The 18,783-nt window shown below is 40.8% G+C and overlaps 1 protein-coding gene across 2 annotated transcripts in view; it reads left to right on the top strand.

The window, feature by feature from the left end:
• ATP23 (ATP23 metallopeptidase and ATP synthase assembly factor homolog) overlaps nucleotides 1-18,783 on the top strand; it is a 240,270-nt gene that overhangs the window by 213,330 nt on the left and 8,157 nt on the right. The gene's annotated exons all lie outside the window — the stretch shown is intronic.

Here is an 18,783-nt window from a genome sequence, read left to right as displayed (position 1 = left end):
TCCTTTACCTTAGAAGGGATATCGTGACATGCCTGACACTCTGGACTCCTATAGAAATGTGACTGAGAGAGAAGGCCCATAAATTTTAGTTGGATTTATTTCCCACCTTATGACACACAAATGTCTTACCAATAAGTCTGGAATAGTTACTACTTATTTCTCACTAGGTCCAATCAGCATCATGTGATCAATGTAATGAACCAGTGTGATATCTTGTGGAAGAGAAAGTGATCAATATCCCTGTGAAGTAAATTATGACATGGGGCTGAAGAACTGATATGCCCTTGAGGCAGGACAGTGAAGGTGTATTGCTGGGCTTGTCAGCTGAAAGCAAACTGCTTCTGGTAGGCTTTATGGACAAGAATGGAGAGAGGGCGTTTGCAAGACCAGTAGCTACATATCAGGTACCAGGGGATATGTTAATTTGCTCAAGCAATTAAACATCTGGTACAGCAGCTACAATTAGTGTCACCGCCTGGTTAAGCTTACAATAATCCACTGTCATTTTCAAGCACCTGTCTTCTCTACAAGTCAAATAGGAAAGTTGAATGGGGATGTGGTGGGAAACAACACCCCTGCAATTTTCAAGTCCTTGTAGTGGCATTAACCTCTGAAATCCCTCTAGGAATGTAGTATAGTATAATTTACTTTCTAGGTAGATGCAGTTCTAATGGCTTCCACTTGGCTTTTCTCATCATAATAACACTCACTCTACAGGTCAAGAAATCAACGTGGGGATTCTTCCAGTGGTTCTGCCTATTTCAATTATGTATTCTGGAACTGGGGAAATAACCACAGGATGGGTTCAAGGATCCACTGAACCCACTGTGAGATGGACCTGAGCTAGAACTCTATTGACCACCTGACCCTTCACAAGCCTCTACTCTGACTGGTGGGCCACAGTAAAGTTTTGAGTTTCCTGGAATTAGTGTCAGTTCGGAGCCAGTGTCCAGTAGTCCCCAAAAGGTCTGATTATTTCTTTTCCCCAAATGCACAGTCACCCAGGTAAAGAGTCCTATGTTCTTTTGGGAAAGGCTTGGAGAAAGATTAACAGAATAAATTTTTTGTAGTATTCTAAGGTCTTTCTTCAAGGGGCCTGGCGTCCTCTACCTTCAAGGGGTTCTGGGTCTGTAAACTGGCTCAAGTCTGGGAATTGATTGAGGGGCCCTGACACTCAGTTTTTATTATTTGAATTAGACTTCTATTCACTTAGCCTAGAACTTTTCTGCTAATACAGATCAAACAAGAATTTAGTAGACTTCCTATCTACTTCACTTCTGGGAACACGATAATCAACTAGACAATGTCACAGTCTGTGTGAATCAGACTATTCTGATTGCTGCTTCAACTCTGCTGTCCATTATGGTAACAACACTCACCTTGACTTGGTGGTTAAGTCCTGCCACTTAGCTCCTGCCACCCCAGGATATAATTACTGTATGCATTTAGGTTTCCAGATTTAGTGATTCCAGTTCCCACTGTAAGTTCTGTCCTACAGAGAAGAGTAATCACAGAGATCTTCGAAGATGTTGGGCTCCTCTCATAAATTTATTTCTCATGGTAGTGGTGAAAGTCATGTCTTCTGAATCCTCTGAGTATGGCTGAGTATATCTTAAATGATAGTTCTGCTGTAACATCCCAATCTGCCTAAGCCTTGAATCCCTTCCTCTATGTTAAACCAAGGCATGTCCAGCATTTCTAGTTTGCTCACTGTGGGCCATCTTCTGATCCATATTTCAGCCAACCAACCAAAATGTTAGTGCCATTTCTAGCCCTCAGAGGTGCAACATTAAATGTAGACTCTTTGCTTAGTGGGACCATATCAATAACTTTGGCCTGATCTAACTTATGAAAGTTGTCATGTTCAGAATGGATTCACTTATGTTACAAAACAAAATAAAACAAAACAAAATGAAATCAAAACAACTCTGACAAATAGCGTGGAGAAGCCCATGAAGAGAAGGGTTCTCATGTACAAATGCCCAATAGCAAAAACTATCAAAAAGGCTCTGCGAAAAGTGCAACCTTGCACAAAGGCTACCATGACATTACACAAAAAATACTTCTATGAGAACATCTGTCCAGCCACTGCCTGTCCAACCTTGGACTGATGTTACCCCTTGTTATTGATCCTGGTAACCAAGTATAATCATATCAAAACACTTATGTAATCCTTTTCATTTTTCCTTTAAAAACCTTTGTCTTCCTTTACCTCCCTGAATACACACATAGTTTATTATGGCTCATGTATTCACAATGCAATGTTCTATTCCTGAATAAATATCATTTTCTTTTAGAGAGCCTTTCTCTGTTTGTTATTTCAGGTTGACAGTCTATTATGTTACTTTCACCATTATCCTACCCCCCTAATATCCATCCCCACACAAGTTCCCCAGATTTCTGCTCATATGAATTGGAAAACTCAAGTAGTTCTTTTGTAGTGTGGCAAACCTCCTCATGGGTCATACTGGTACCTCACCTTTAGGGACCTGCTTGAGTCTAGTTATAGGTCTAGAAGCAAAGCTGGGGTGGTGGGGGTGGGTCCTGAGGAGAATCAACGTTGTCTTGCATTCTTCCATGGCAACTGTCCTGGGGGAAGCCATTACCATTTCCTCAGGCAATGAAGGGTTAATCCCCTCACATTGAGGTGGAAAGACTGATACACTGGGGGAAGAGAGGCCAATACCACTGGAGTGGAGAGACCCTGCCACTGGGTGGGGGTGTGTGCTGCCACTGAGTTTGAGAAGGCCACTTCTGCTGGGAGTGGTGAGGCCAATTTCACTGGTAAAGACTCATCAGCATTTAGGAGCTCAATGTCTTCAGCTTCATCAGGTTCTTCCCACACATCCCCATCACAACTATAGATCCAATTCCTTCCAAACCAATGCCCCCACTTTAACAGTAGTCACCCTGCAAGGATAGGAGTTTAACTTGCATTGCAATTCAGCCTATCACAGGATCAGGTTCTGCATTTGATTTTCAGCAATTTCAGTCCTGTGTCTATAGGAGATAAGGGACTCCCTCACGGCACATATAGGAGGTCTTAGGTCATTTATACAGAGATCAACCTAGGAATTCAAATCCCTGAGCTCATCCTTTTCACTCATCATTTTGTCCAGCAACATTAGGAGCAATCAACCAACATCACTGTATTCATTAATTTTAAAAAAATGTTTAAAAATATATACAGGGTCACCTAGTTACTTGCTTCTTAAAAGTGGTTGATTAGAGTTTCCAATTGAAGATACTTTGCATGTTTTTATAAGCAGTTCACACTGTGGACTATCAGTGCTGTCTTTACTACTGGAAATAGCATCATTAGCATCTTTAAATCTAAGCAGATTAGAGAGCCAATTACAGAAATCCTAGAACTAACTTAGAAAACTCATCCTTAAAATTCTTTTTTTTCTTGAACTATTCTCAGTACCACACTCTATATTAATCAGGGTTCTCCAGAGAAAAAGAACCAAAAGGTTCTATATAGATTTATAGAAAGAGAAGTATTATGAGAGACTGACTCAAGTGATTATCAGGGCTGAGAAGTTCTGCAATTTACCACCAGCAAGCTGGAGGCCTAGGAAAGCCCGTGGTATACTTCCAATTCAAATCCCAAAGCCTGAGAACCCAAGGAGCCAGTGGTGTAAGTCCCAGTCCAAGTCCAAAGGCTCAAGAACTGGGGAGACAATGGTGTAAGTCCCAGTCTGGGTCTGAAGGCCTGAGAAACAAGAGCACTGCTCTCTGAGGGCAGGAGAAGATGGATGTCCCAGTGAAAGAGATAGCAAATTCATCTTTCCTTGCTTTTTGTTCTATTCAGGTCCTTAACAGATAGGATGATGCCCAGCCGCATTGGTGAGGGTGATCTTTACTCACTCTACTGATTCAAATGTTAACCTCTTTTGGAAACACCCTCACAGATACACCAAGAAATAGTGTTCTACCAGCTGTCTGGACAATCCTTATCCCACTCAATTTGACACCTAGAATTAATCACCACAGTGGTCTGTAGTTTTTATCAGGTTTGAAAAAATTTTGTCTACTATTTCTTCAAATTTTTTTTCCTCTAGCTTCTCCACTGAGGGATTCAACTTGAAACTTTCCCACAGCTCACTGATGCTGTGTTCATATTTTAAAATTCACTTTTCTCTCTGTGTTTGATTCTGGATAGTTTCTATTTAGTTGTTTTCAAGCTCACTAAACCTTTTCTTCTGTGATGTCTAATTTGCCATTAATTTCATCCAGTGCATTTTTCATCTCAGACATTGCAATACACATCTATAGACATTCAGTTTGAATCTTGTCAGATCTTCACTTCTCTACTTAACGTTTTGAACATATGGAATACAGTTATAATAACTTTTAAATGCCGTGTCAGCTAATTCTAACGTATATGTCAATTTTGGCTTGGTTTTGATGGATTGTTCTTTTTCTTCATTTTTGGTTGTATTTTCCTAGTTCTTTTCCTGTCTGGTAAATTTTTTTCACGGGAAAGAAAATATTGTGACTTTTTCCTTGTTGGGTGCTGGATATCTTTTTATTCTTATTAATATTCTTGAGTTTTGTTTATTGGCAAAGTTAAGTTACTTGAAAACATTTGGTATTTTTTGGTCTTGCTTTTAAGGCTTGTTTTCAGGTATGGAGAAGTATTTAGTCTAGGGCTAACTATTCCACACTGTTGATGAAAGTCCCTTCTGTGTATATGTTACCCAGTGCCCTGAGAATCATAAGGTTTTTCTGTCTGGCTGGTAAAAATAGGCACCAATCCCACCATGTGTAAGTTCCAGACACAGTTACCTTTAATCCTTTCAGGTGATCTTTCCCTGGCAACCCAGGCAGTTTCTTCACACACATACAATGATCAGTACTCAGCTGAGTACTAGGGGGGGACCAATTGCAGATATCTGGAATTATGTCTCTCTGCATCACTCTCCCTTCCAATGCTCTGTCCCTCAAACTCCAGCTGCCTCAGTCTCCCCACATGTCTAGCTCTGTCTGCTTATCTAAGGGAGTCTGCTAGGCTCTGTTCAGATTCCCCATCCCAGTGCTGGGGCCTGGAAACTCTTTCAGGCAGTGAGTTGGAGCACTCACATGTTTCATCTCAATGTCTTCTTTCAGTGACCAGTGTCCTTTGTTGCCTTATGTCCCATGTCTTAAAAAATTTAATTCCACATTCTTGTCAATTTTTGGAGTTATTTTAAGTGGGAAGGTAAATCCGGTCTCTGCTATCTAATCTTGGCCAGCAGTTGGAGTCTCTGAGGAGTGTTTTAAAACATGAACTTTCTTCATTAGCCTTGTCACCAAACCTGAAGACTAAGTTACATGTAGCTCCTAAGTAGACCTTTTCTTCTCACAACATACTAATCCATTAATTTTTTACTTTTATCACTTGACATCCATGATTATCCTGATATTTTCCTGTCTTTATTAAATCAATTTGCTCTTTAGCAGGGGGCCAGTTGAGTGGATTCTACCTTTAATTGAAAAGATATTATTGTGGCCATTTTGAGAAGAAAAAAATTACTCTCTTTTTTGGAAGAACATCAATGTTTCACTTCCATTTAATATGTGGGAGTGAAAATCTATTCAGTGTACTGTCCTGAGTTGAAAGAGTTCACCTGTCACTAGAGAGTGGGAAATTATCCACTGGTTTAACTGAGCCCCCAGTTTTTCTCACTTTGTCTTTCTTGAATATTTCCCTCCATTTCTGAGAAGATAAAATATTATTTTTATCATACATTTGTTGTGACAGAATGATATAAAAGAAAAAGCATCAGAGTGAGACTCGGGAGAGCTGATTCCTATACCCAGTTTTGCCCATAATTAACCATTTAACCTTGGGCAAGCTAACAAACTTCTCTAAGTCTCACATTCTTAATCTGTAAAATAAGGTTGACCACTAATTTCTAACATTCTAGGACATATCAATGACTTTTGGGACCTATGGTTCAGAGTACAGATTTTTAAGAACACATACAAAAGAATAAGTCTTTTGACACACCATGAAGGTGAACTAATTCCTTGGATGAAGCTGAATTAATTCCTTGGACGATGTGAAGATAGCCACATGGTCAGCACCCTACTCAAGAGGCAAACAGGAAATTTGCCTCTTTCCAGGCAGTTTCTACTCCACTTCTCTTGAACTTTATACAAATGTAATCATACAGTGCATTTGCTTTTGGGCCTGGCTTTGTTCACTGAATGCAATCCTGCTGTTGTATGTATTAATAGTGCTTTCTTTTAAAAATTGCTGTTAGTGTTCCTTTGTGTGAACATACAATGATCTATTTACCTATTTACCAGTCTATCAGCTTTTGGGTTGTTTCTAGCTTTTGGCTATCATGGTTATGAACATTCTTTTGTGTGTCTTTTGGTGGACATTTGTACTCATTTCTCTTGGGTAAATACTCAGGGATGCAATTGCCAGGCCATAGGGAAGGTTCATGTTTGGCTTTAGTAAATGCTGGCCTGGGCCTGATTTGAGGTTTTAAGTAACTTTGGCATTCTCATTTTCCAAGAAAAGAATCACTTTGAAGGAATCACAGAAGCAGAGGGTTAGAAAGTAAGACCTAAAGAAGAGAAGTACAGAGTGATTCTGTTTAGGCTTAATGTATGCTTGCTTGTTAGATGATGACAGGTGAGAGGTCTAGGTCAGATGGGTAGGAGAGATCGAACTTGTGGAAAGCATAGGCTTGGATCCCCAGAGAGAGCCCGGGACATAAGCAGGGGCTGTGGCAGTGCCGAGTGCATCTGAGAAGTCCTTGCATAGGTTGAGGGGTGTGACTGTGCAAGGACAGAGATGTGGGTGGATGCAGGGGATAGCCACACAGGCCCTGTTTAGTCTCCCAGGAGGAGAGTGATATGGTTTGGTTGTGTCCCCACCCAAATCTCATCTTGAATTGTAGCTCCCATAATTCCCACATGTTGTGGGAGGAACCCAGTGGAAGATAATTGAATCATGGGGCAGTTTTCCCCATACTATTCTCATGGTAGTGAATAAGTCTCACAAGATCTGAGGTTTTATAAGGGGTTTCCTCTTTCCCTTGGCTCTCATTTTCTCTTGCCTGCCGCCACATAAGATGTGCTTTTGCCTTCTGCCATGATTGTGAGGCCTCCCATGCCATGTGCAACTGGCCACGTGCGTCCATTAAACCTCTTTTTCTTTATAAATTACCCAGTCTCAAGTATGTCTTTATAAGCAGTGTGAAAACGGACTAACACGGAAAGATATGGGGAATGGAGTTCAAGTCAGAAACTGGAGCCACATTTCAGTGTCCACAGCAGGGAGGCTGCCTCACACAGAACAGCTGGCTGCTCTGTGTTCTGCCTTGGTTTTTTATGGGGTATAGAAGTTATGCAGCTTTAATATGCAAAGGTGCAGGGTCTGTCCATCAGTATTTTTTGAAATCCAAGGATACTTAAAAGAAGAGGAAGAGAGATCAGAGCACTCTCCACTAGCTGAGAACAGTGTGAAGGCAGCCATGTGCAAGCCAGGAAGAGAACTCTCACCAAAACCTGACCGTATTGGCAACTTCATTTCGGACTTGTAGCCTCCAGAGCTGTGAGATAACTTCTGTGGTTTAAGCCACGTAGTCTGTGGTACTTTGTTACAGCACTGCCAATGAACATAGTCAGGGCTGAGAACTGCTGAGATGAGTGTCAGTTGCATACTCCGAGAGACACAGGGTTTGGCATAGAACCTCCAAACTGGTTTGCCAAAGCTCTCCAATTTGTCCCAAGGATTTAAAAATATGCCCTGAGTTGGTTCTAGGTGTGCCAAGGTATTGAGTTTCCTCTTAACCCTGGAGGTGGCTGAATTGCCAGAGTAGTTATTAATAACGTCGTAAATAATGTTCTCTGTTTATTTTCAGTGTATCAGACAAATGTTATCATTTTCTTTAGGTCCTATGAAAGTGAAAAAGGGTGGAAGAAGTGAGAGCACTCACCCTTGCTGCTGCTTAATGCGGAGCTTAGCCCTGTCACACAGGATTTCTAGCTGAGCACCAGGCCTGGTTATGTGTGTGTTGGCTGAGGTGGGGGAGTGAAGATCCCATTTCTATAATAAGAAGCCAGAAGAATAATTGTATTTAGACTTTGTACATTGGGTTGCTAAATGATGAGAGATGGGAAGTAGATGAAATTAGAAGTATCAGTCAGCTAAAAATGGTCAGCTTAGGTTAAGAAATGAGTTAGTCTTTCCAAACCATTTCTCCTTGATACTTGTATCAGACAAGTAGGCTTACAGATGATTGTAAATGCAATTCATTAAGAAATTAGGTCTACAACTTATTATCTCTAAAAGATATCCCAAGGAGTAAAATGACTAAAAAAATTGCTTGCATAATTCTCTCTGTTCTATGAATATCATTAAAATGGAGAGGAGGAATTCCCTAGGGAAAAATCCATCAGTTTTCAACCATTACCAATCATGACAGTGCAGATTTCATGACCCCTTCCTATCCATTCTCTTCCACCTGCCACTCTCAAAGAGAAAGCTCCAAGCAAGGATGGATTCCTGGGTGGTCTGGACTTTGCACCTGGTGCATCCAGGAGGCAGGTTATTCATCATGAAGGGAAGGATAGGAGCTCAGTGTGGAGAGGTTTTACCAAGAGAAAAATACCATAGGTTCTTTCCTTCTCAGATTCGTGGCACACAGTGGGAGAAATGCATGGGCAAACATGAAAAATTGTTTTGGGAAATATTCTTAGGTAGAATATGCCTGGCACTAGAAAGAATTTTTTCTAAAGTGAGTCCTGAGAAACACTTGTTTCATTCTTCTCAGAATGTTAATAGGTGTTCTATGAAAAATATGTGTTTAAGATGGGTGCACAGTATTAGCCCTTTCCAAACTTGCTTAACTACAGAACCATGTTCAGTGCTTCATGGAGTGCATGTTAAGAAACCATGTGTTAGAGACACATGAAAATGGTGAAGACTTTAGATTGTTTTCTAGAACACTCCACTTAACGCCTCTCAAACGCTAGCGGTGGAAAAGATCTGAGTTATTCCGAGTTACTCCAAGTTACCAGCCGCGAATTCTTATGGGTCTGCAGCAACTTCAGCTCTTCGCCCCCTCAGAAGAAAGAATTCAACTGAGGGGTATAAGGCAGGAGAGACCGAGGCAGGCTTCAGAGCAGGAGTGAAAGTTTATTGAAAAGCTTTAGAAAAGTAACAAAAGGAAGGAAAGAAAACAAGGAAAGTACAACTTGGAAGAGGGTCAAGCAGACGACTTGAGGAACCAAGTGCACAGTTTGACCTCTTGACTTGGGGTTTTATATATATTGGCATACTTACGGGATCTTGCCTTACTTCTCACCTACTCCTGAGATCTTATTGGAAAGCTGCTGGTCAGTTTCAGGTGTTTTCTATCTAGTAGGAGCCTGCCTTTCCCTGGTGCCGGCTGTGAGCAATTATTATTTTAGAGAAACAGTTAACCACAGCCTGACCATCACCTGATTGTCATCCAACACTCCTGGCATGTGTGTGTGGGGAGCCCTCTCCTTTTCTGCTGATACCTGACTAGCTACCTATTGTAACAAAATCAGGACACAGGAAACTTCCTTTTCTTCCCAGTTTTCTTTTCTAATTTCTTTCTTCCAGTCCTTACCAAACAGAAGTTCTTTTTTTTTTTTTTTCTTATAGAGAAAAGGTTTTTCTCTGTCACCCAGGCTGGAGTGCAGTGGCAGGATCCTAGCTCAACTGCAATCTAGAACTCCTGGGCTAAAGTGATCCTCCTGCCTTAGCCTTCCAACTCTCTGGGACTATAGGCTCATGCCACCATGCCTGGCTAAATTTTATTTTTTTTTCTTTTTGATAGAGACAGGGTCTTGCTCTCTTGCTTAGGCTGGTCTTGAACTCCTGCTTTGAAGTGATCCTTGAGTTTCGGCCTTCCAAAATGCTGGGATTACAGACTGAACCACCACACCTGCCCGTGAACACTTCTGAGTCAAGTCATTGTAATGTACCATGGCACTTAAAGAGAAATAAGACAAGTTATTTGTTTGGTCTGGATCTCAGTTTATTCATTTGTGAAACAGGAAGATTGAATTATGATTACTATTGTCTCTCCCACATCTTTAATTCTACGCTTTTTTAATTTAAAAAGCATGATCCCTGACCCCAAGGTGATAACTGCCTAGATTGGGGTACAAGCCTATTGCAAACGACATAACTAGCCAGCAATTGAAATGGCACATATCTGTGTGTCAAATTGTGTGGTGCAGATTAGAGGGGCTATACAAGTGCAGAGAGGGGAAACCAATGAGGCTGGTGCACTTCTAGCTCTCTATTTTTTCTTGCTACATTAGGCACTCAATAGAGCCCCTAAAATAATGATTTAATGAGAATGCATTTGGCTATAGAGATTTAAAATGCATTTACTACATGGAAGGACTTGTTCTGTCTACTTAAGCTCCCTTAATAACATTGCAGAGGTTAGCTACAACGTGAGATTAATGAAAACATCTCCGTCAATGTAAGCATTTAATACTTATTGAAATAATCATTAGATTACTAATGCCTTTGCAGAACTTGAAGACTTGAACAAAAAAGTGTTTCAGGCTGAAGGCATGAATAGGATCCTAGCATGTTAGAGCTAGAAGAGTCCTAAGGGATCATTTAAGTCTAGGGTCAGCAAACTTTTTCTGTAAAGGGCCAGATAGTAAATATTTTAGGCTTTGGGGGCCATTAGATCATGCTGCAACTATTCAACTCTGCTGTTGTAGCACAAAAGCAGCGTAGACAATATGTAAATAACTGGATGCGGCTGTGTTCCAATACAACTTTATGTACAAAAACAGGAGGCAGGCTGGATTTGGCTGGTGGGCTGCAGTTGTTGAACCTCGATGTGAATGCAATCCAGGTTAGTGAAGGGGGTTGATCAAGGTCACACAGAGCTATGGACTGAATTGTGTCTCCCAAAAAACCACGTTGAAGCCCTACCCCACAATGTGGCAGTATTTAGAGATAGGGCCTACCAAGAGGTAATTTAAGTTAAATGAAGGTGTAAGAGCAGAGCCCTGATATGATAGAATTGTGTAGTTAGAAGAAGAGACACCAGAGCGCTCTTTGTCTCTTTCTGCCATGTGAGCACACAGTGAGAAGGTGGCCATCAACAAGCCAGGAAGAGAGCCCTCCCCAGACTATGCTGGCACACTGACCTCAGACTTCCAGCCTCCAGTACTGTGAAAAAATAAATTTCCGTTGTTTAAGCCACCCAGTCTATGGCATTTTGTTATGGCCACCTGAGCTAACACCCACAGCAAGTTAGGGGCAAAGTGAGCTCTGGCATCCAGATCTTCTGAAGGCATTTCAAACAGCATTGGGTGGGAAAAGAATGAGAATATTGGCTTACATTTAAAAAGGAAAGCATTTAATTTTTCCCATTTCACTTCTTAATACTTTGGCCCAATATATAGGTTAATAGATCAAATAATTAGATCTTCATTTTGGAAAGCTGAAATGTTGAGTTGGATATAAAATAAAACCCTTTAGGAGATTAAGCAAGGGATAGATAAAAGTTGGGGACTTAGACCACATTTCTAACTTTGCCTCCATCTCCTTTGGGGACTTAATCTCTCTTTGGCTACTTCTATTATCCATGTGCTTCTCATTTCCTGCCCTTTGCTACATGTCCGTCTTCATCTTTAAAGCTTCATGAGAGTAGAGTCACATTTTGTTTACATAAACTACAGTGCTTAGCTTGTGCCATGCATTGCATGTGAATGGAATTTAACAGTCATGGATGTTACAAGTCATTCATTCTGTCACCAAATATTTGTTAAGCATCTATTAGGTGCCTGGCTCTGTGCTAGATGCTGAGGATAATGGCAAACTAAAAAGAGACCACCCTTGCCCTCTTGGAGCTCATAGACTGGTGGGGAAGACTGATTCAATAACATAATCATTCAATTGAAAATTCATTTACAAATTACAGTAAATGATATAAAGAAAAGGTACTGATATAATGAAGGTGTAAAATAGGGAAACCCAAGAAGGTTTTCCTAAGCAAGTGATGTTTGTGGCAAGATATATATAAAAAAAGTGTTAATCAGGTGAAAGAAAGATGGGGGGTGGAGGGAAGAACATGGCCAGAGTCATGAGATGAAAGAAAGCGGATGCACTTGAGGAATTGGTAGGGGCCAGGAGGGCTGGAACACAGATACACAAATGAGTCTGGAGAGAATGACAAAGGCCTGGCTACTTGGAACCTTGTAGACCAGATTTGGGGTTGTTCTAAGCATAATGAGAAGCCATTGCAGAGCTTTAAGCATCTTTAATGTAACTCAGGTTGCATGCAACATATTGTGGAGAACAAAAGTGATTGGAAGAAGGCCAGTTCAGAGATTCTTGCTGTATGATGGTTGTTTGAATCAGGGATCTCAGCGTTAGTTGAGATTGAGAGAAGAAAATGGAGTTGAGACACTTTGAGGAGAACTTGGTGAGGATTGGATACAGGGGTGAAGGAGTGCAAGGTGTAGATAATTCCCCAATACTTGGCTTGTGAAACTAGAGATGTAGGGTGTTTTTTCCGCAGGTTGGCAACACTAGAGGAGAACTGGGTTTCAGATAGGAGCAGGTGGGAGTGGGTTGTGGTTGAGTCTGAGGTACCCACAGAGATGCTGAGTAGGTAGTTGGGCAAATGGGCCTTTGTTAGGCTCTACCTTAACCATAATTAAAATTTGTAGTATCTTCAAAGGGTAAAGAGAAAGCAGAAACATTTTCGGTGAAAAATGAGTACAGTAAAACTAATCCATGTGCCTCTGATTCATGATCCTGGGGAGCTGTGTCTGATAGAAAACCCCAGTGCTGGGGTTGGCTTGAAGTAAAATAATAGAGACCATGACTCTTCAATGCCCTCCTACTGAAGGAGAGATCATCCTTCTAAAATCTTATAAAATCTTATAGATCTAATGGTAGCTTCTTCAGGCTGTAATACTGCATCCTTCAGTATTTTCCTATTCACATTTAAAAGATCCAAACTTCCTTCTCACAAGATCTTGCATGATTTGGTCTCAGCCAACCTCCCTAATGTCATCTGGCACTCTTCTTCCTAGATTCCAGCTAGGCTGGCTTCCTCCTGGTTCCTCTCACAATCCGGACTTGCTTCTGCCTCAGGCCTTTTTAACTTGAAGCCCTCTTCCTGATGTGCTCGTCCCTTGCACTCTTTTTGGCAGCTTTGTGTGAGGTTTGTGCTTAAATCTCACTTCATCAGTGGGACCTTCCCTGTTCACCCAATTTAAGTATTCAGCCCCATTCCATTCCATTCCATTACTTTCCTTTATTTTTACCAAAGGCCGTGGGAGCCCACCTTTTCCATCAGTGCACCCTGGATGTGAGACATGGAGTCAAAGGAGATTATTTTGGAGCTTTAAGATTTAATGACTGCCCTGTTGGATTTCAGACTTGCATGAGGCCTTTAGCGCCTTTGTTTTGGCCAGTTTCTCCCATGTGGAATGGGAGCATTTATCCAATGCCTGTACCCCCATTTGTATCTTGGAAGTAACTAACTTACTTTTGATTTTACGGGCTCCTAGGTGGAAGGGGCTTGCTCTGTCTCAGATGAGACTTTGGACTTGGACTTTTGGGTTAATGCTGGAAAGAGTTAAGACTTTGGGGGACTGTTGAAAAGGCATGAGATTTGGGAGGGGGCAGGGATGAAATGATATGGTTTGGCTCTGGGTCCCCACCCAAATCTTATCTCAAATTGTAATCCCCACATGTGGAGGGAGGTAGGTAACTGAATCATGGGGGTGGCTTCTCCCATGCTGTTCTCATGATAGTGAGTGAGTTCTCATGAGAGCTGATGGTTTTATAGGCATCTGGCATTTCCCCTGCTTTCAATTCTATCTCCTGCCACCATGTGAAGAAGGTCCTTGCTTCCCTTTCCTCCATGATTGTAAGTTTCCTGAGGCCTCAGCAGCCATGTGGAACTGTGAGTCAATTATACCTCTTTCCTTTATAAATTACCCAGTTTTGGGCATTTCTTTATAGCAGTGTGAGAATGAACTAATACAATTTTTTTATTGATCTTTTACCAGGTGAAATTGAGTTTGTATGTTTATTCATCTATTTCTCCCTATTGAATGAAAGTTTCATGAGAATGGGAACCGAGTCTGTCTTGTTCAGTGCCTTATCACCAGCACCTGTTCCAGTACCTGTTCAGTTGGAGGTGCTCATAAAGCTTTTGTTTAATGAATGAGGTTTCTATTAGGCACTGGGAAAACACAGATAAATATTGAGAGGAATGCTAAGCCTCGCAGGCTGCAAATGTCAGACAATGGAGAAATGTCAGTGCTTTGGAGAGGAGTAGGGTGTGGGGGACAATTTCTGGGCAGAGATGTTACCGGTGGAAGGCATACTTAGTTATCAGTGGCAAATCCATACGGGTCTATAGCAACCTCAATTCTTGTCTCCTCAGAAGAAAGAATTCAACTGAAGGACATAAAGCAGAAAAAGAGACTGAAGCAAGTTTCAGAGCAGGAGTGAAAGTTTATTTAAAAAGGCCAAGTGGTCACCTTGAATAAAAGCATGATGTTTAACCATGATTCAGCACTTTACAGGCTGGCCTTTTTCCCGTGATTCTTCCCTTAGCGTGGGCTGCTTGCATGCACAGTGCCCTCCTTACCCTTGGCAAGTGAACACGTGCAATGTGTTTAGGAAGTTGTACACTTGCCCATCTGAGGCGTTCTTCCCTTTTCCGGTGAACTGCCCCTGGAAGGTCTAGTCTGCCATTTTGTCTCTTTTTTTTTTTTTTTTTTTTTTTGAGACGGAGTCTCGCTCTGTCGCCCAGGCTAGAGTGCAGTGGCGCGATCTCGGCTCACTGCAAGCTCCGCCTCCCGGGTTCACGCCATTCTCCTGCCTCAGCCTCCCGAGTAGCTGGGACTACAGGTGCCCGCTACCACGCCCGGCTAATTTTTTGTATTTTTAGTAGAGACGGGGGTTTCACCGTGTTAGCCAGGGTGGTCTCGATCTCCTGACCTCGTGATCCGCCCGCCTCGGCCTCCCAAAGTGCTGGGATTACAGGCGTGAGCCACCGCGCCCGGCCGCCATTTTGTCTCTTAATGCACATGCCCAGGAAGTTGCTTCTCACTGGCATCTGCATTCAATTAACAGTTTAGTGCAACAGGTGTAGACCATCAGGAAATGGCCTCTTCCTGATGCTGGCTGCCAATTTATCACTTTTAGAGAGGCAATGTGATAATTGCAGAACCATCAGTCATTCCTAGTGAGTGGGAGAGCCCTCCTGCCCCACTTATACCTATCTGTGACAAAGATGCTGAGGACAAATAGTTCAAATAATCCCACGATTCAATACTCAGCATGTCATAGTCCTGGCCACTAGTTGACAAAAGCTTTCAACTCTATTAGGAAGTTTAGAGAAAACTCTCAATTTTATCATGGCATTCAAGAGGAAAATGGGATGGATTTTTTAAATATTTAAAGTAAACTTTGGGGAGAAAACCTGTAAGTGAAGGATTTTGAATTCAAAATGGACAATCTTACAAGGTTTCAGAAGATGACTTCATTTAAATAAGGATTCTGACTACATTACCAGGAGTTTTCTGCCCTTCGAAGAGGTCTGGAAATCTGTGTAAAGAATCCCACTTCCTTGGAAATCAGTGGTTTTACTGTCTGAATGATCACTATGTAGTTCTACAGTCCACATTCAAGCCTCACTCCAGTGAAGCTCACTGTCATGTGTTGTAAAGTGTAACCTGTTGTTCATGAACCCCAAACAATGCAGGGGCTATTTATTAGTGATTTGAAGGAAGTGCATACAGCTCATTCCTCAGTGTGTGAAGCTGCTGCTGTTGCATATTGAAACTTGCTTTTGGGGGCAGGTGGATTTTAAATATGAAAGCTGATCTCTATGCAGGTGGCTAACTGTAGTGAAGCCCTTGCCACACAGCTGTGCTGGAACTGCATTTAAATAAGCCAGACTTAGGGGCCTGAATTACTAATTGCCCCCCACTAATTGTGGCAAAAGAAATGAGGAATTTTGAAGAGCATTACATTCAAAATGGTAGGTAAGAGTTTAGTCCATTTCTGGTTTTCCACCTAAGTAGCCACACAGTGTTGAATGAGATCAAGTCCCTGCCATTATGGAGGAAACATCACCACCACCAACAGTAATTATAACAATAATAAATATTTATTGAAGAATTCCTACGCACTAGGAACCCCTCCAACTGATACAAATGAACTATCTCACTTAATTCTCCTAATAACTTCGAGGTAGATTCTGTTATTATGATTATTTTCCAGATGAAGAAACTGAGACACAGAGCTGTTATATAACTTGTCTAAAGTTATGTGACTTGGAAGTAGCAAAGCCAGGTTTTGAACTCAGATGTCATGGTGCACTCTCTTAGCCACATACCCTAATGGGTAATTACAATATGTAAGTGCTACAGGATAAGTACAGTGGAAGCATTCTTAAACCTCCCTACCTAATTGACCTACTGCATTAGCCAACACTCTCCTTCCTCGTGTAAAACATACTTAACAGTTGTCTCCAGCACCTTGAAAACTACAACTGGAAGGCTACTGTATAGCACACTTGAACACTGTTATTGCCAACAGGTAAGCTGTTTGTAGAGACAATATAAGCTCCCTCTTGGAGAAATAAAACATACAATTAAAAACATGAATCTCTTCTAAGAAGGACATCATCTTAAATTAAAGGGAAACTAGCAAACCATCTATTGGACCTATATTACTTAGTTTCTGTGTGCTATTAAATTTGATTTGTGACTTGGTAAACCAAACAAAGAGTTTTGGGTAGTGCAATAATTAAGTGAGATGAAGATTTTTGAGGAAGATTGAAATTTGATTATAATTACTGTCCTCTACCATAGGGTCAATTTTCTTCACTGGGTTTTTCTTCCATGTAATATAAAGAGATAAGGACTGTCCTGCTGTCAGATTGTCTTGTTACAAGACTAAACTTCTATGCTTGTAAAGCCTATTTTAATCATTGCAGAAATCATAAAACATGGCTGGGGTAGAAGATAATTAATTATAGGTTATAAATTTACCCATTTTAATCAAGTCAGATACAACTGAACCTACAATGAACTTTCTAGCAATGAAGTAAAGAATGAACCAAAAAATGGAGAGTTTGTTATAATCTGAATCCTTAATAACCTCAGGTCGTGATAGTCTGCTGTGGTGTTCCCTAGTACCAGACAGGCAAGCTCTTAAGCTGAGGCCATTTCACCCCAGATGGCACCTGGGAGGTCACTTTCAATGTTTGTCTCTTTGATCTGTTTATATGCTTCAATCCTTGACCAACTCTCTATGATTGTACTCTTTTAAAAATACCATCTTTTGTTTTGAATATAAAAGTTACATGTATGCATTGTAGAAAATACAGACAAACATAAAGATGTTAAACATTTCCGTAACGTATGTTCAAGAAAAAAAGTTAACACTGGGGATATTTTAACCCAGGCTAAGTTGCTTTCTTTTTAGAAAATTTGTATTATAATGTTTTTGTTTCACTTAATATATCATGAACATTTCCCCTGACATCTTTGGGGTTTTTCTTGTGAAAATGATTTATAATGGCCCTACAACATTCCATTATTTAGATGACCTAATTCCCCTACTTTTGTGCAAGTGAATTGCTTCCAATCTCTTTCCTTTCCTTCTTTCTTTGAATTTTGTAAACCTCAATTCAGTTATTCCTTATTTTCAAGATGGCAGATTGGGTTACAAATTTAAATTGTAACTTGAAAATCTTTAATAACAAGACATTTAGTTAAAATCAATTTATTCATAAGTAATCATGGAAAAAACAAAAAATATAGAGTGAGGAGGGGTAGGAGAGACACTTGAGTAAGTATTGTCAAAGTCTACATTTTCATTTTTAGGAAAGTTAAAGTTTAGTTTCAGTCCCAACATTATACAACATTATACAGAGAAAGATTTTATTGTCATACAGTCTAGTTTCTAATTAGTCCACAAACTACTTCCTGCTCTCTTGGGTAGGCTGAGATGCATTTACAGAACCTTCTTTGTTTGCAGCTTTAAATCTGAATTGCTCTTGTCATTTGTCTCCTTTCCTGCCAAGCTGAGACAATGCATTTTTCTCTACCCATTGGCCATGTGATTCTGTTCCTTTTGGTACGTCATATTCTGCACCGAGTTCTGGTAGCTCAGGCAATTCTGTGCTTTCTTGTATTCTTTATTATGCAGCCATTTTTGGCAAGAATCCTTCAAGAACAGGAGAAATATTTTTCTTATGGACATCAAACAGTGAGCATCTGAAGCAAGGCCTGCTGTCTTTTCCAAAATGACTAAATCCTGGATGTGTTTGATTGAAGCTTGTGTCACTCTGCTAGCTAGGTGAATTGTTGCTGACCGATTTTATCAGTGAATTCTAGATAGGATCCCTATTTTTTCAGCTACATCAATGAGCAACAAAATGTTACTGTGGTAGAGAAAGTCATCAAAATAACCACAGAAATTTCTTCGATTAGAAAATACATGATAAACCCAGTACAAAGCACGTAAGGTGCTGGACTTCAGTTTTAGGATGAAGCTGGAAGAAATCCTCAGGGATCTCCTTTCTTGTTATTATTCATCTACTTTTCCTCCATGTTCAGGAAGAGGTGATAACAGGTGAGATATGACAGCCTGGTGTAGCAGAGCCTTAGTCTTTGATATAGTTTGGCTGTATTCCCACCCAAATCTCATCTTGAATTGTAGCTCCCATAATTCCCACCTCATGGGAGGGACCTGGTGGGAGGTAATTGAATCATGGGGGCGGGTTTTCCCTGTGC

Source organism: Pan troglodytes, chromosome 10 (genome assembly GCF_028858775.2).
Source record: "Pan troglodytes isolate AG18354 chromosome 10, NHGRI_mPanTro3-v2.0_pri, whole genome shotgun sequence".
NCBI lineage: Eukaryota > Metazoa > Chordata > Mammalia > Primates > Hominidae > Pan > Pan troglodytes.
The sequence above is the reverse complement of the archived record's forward strand: the minus strand, read 5'-3'. Positions and strand labels throughout refer to the sequence as shown.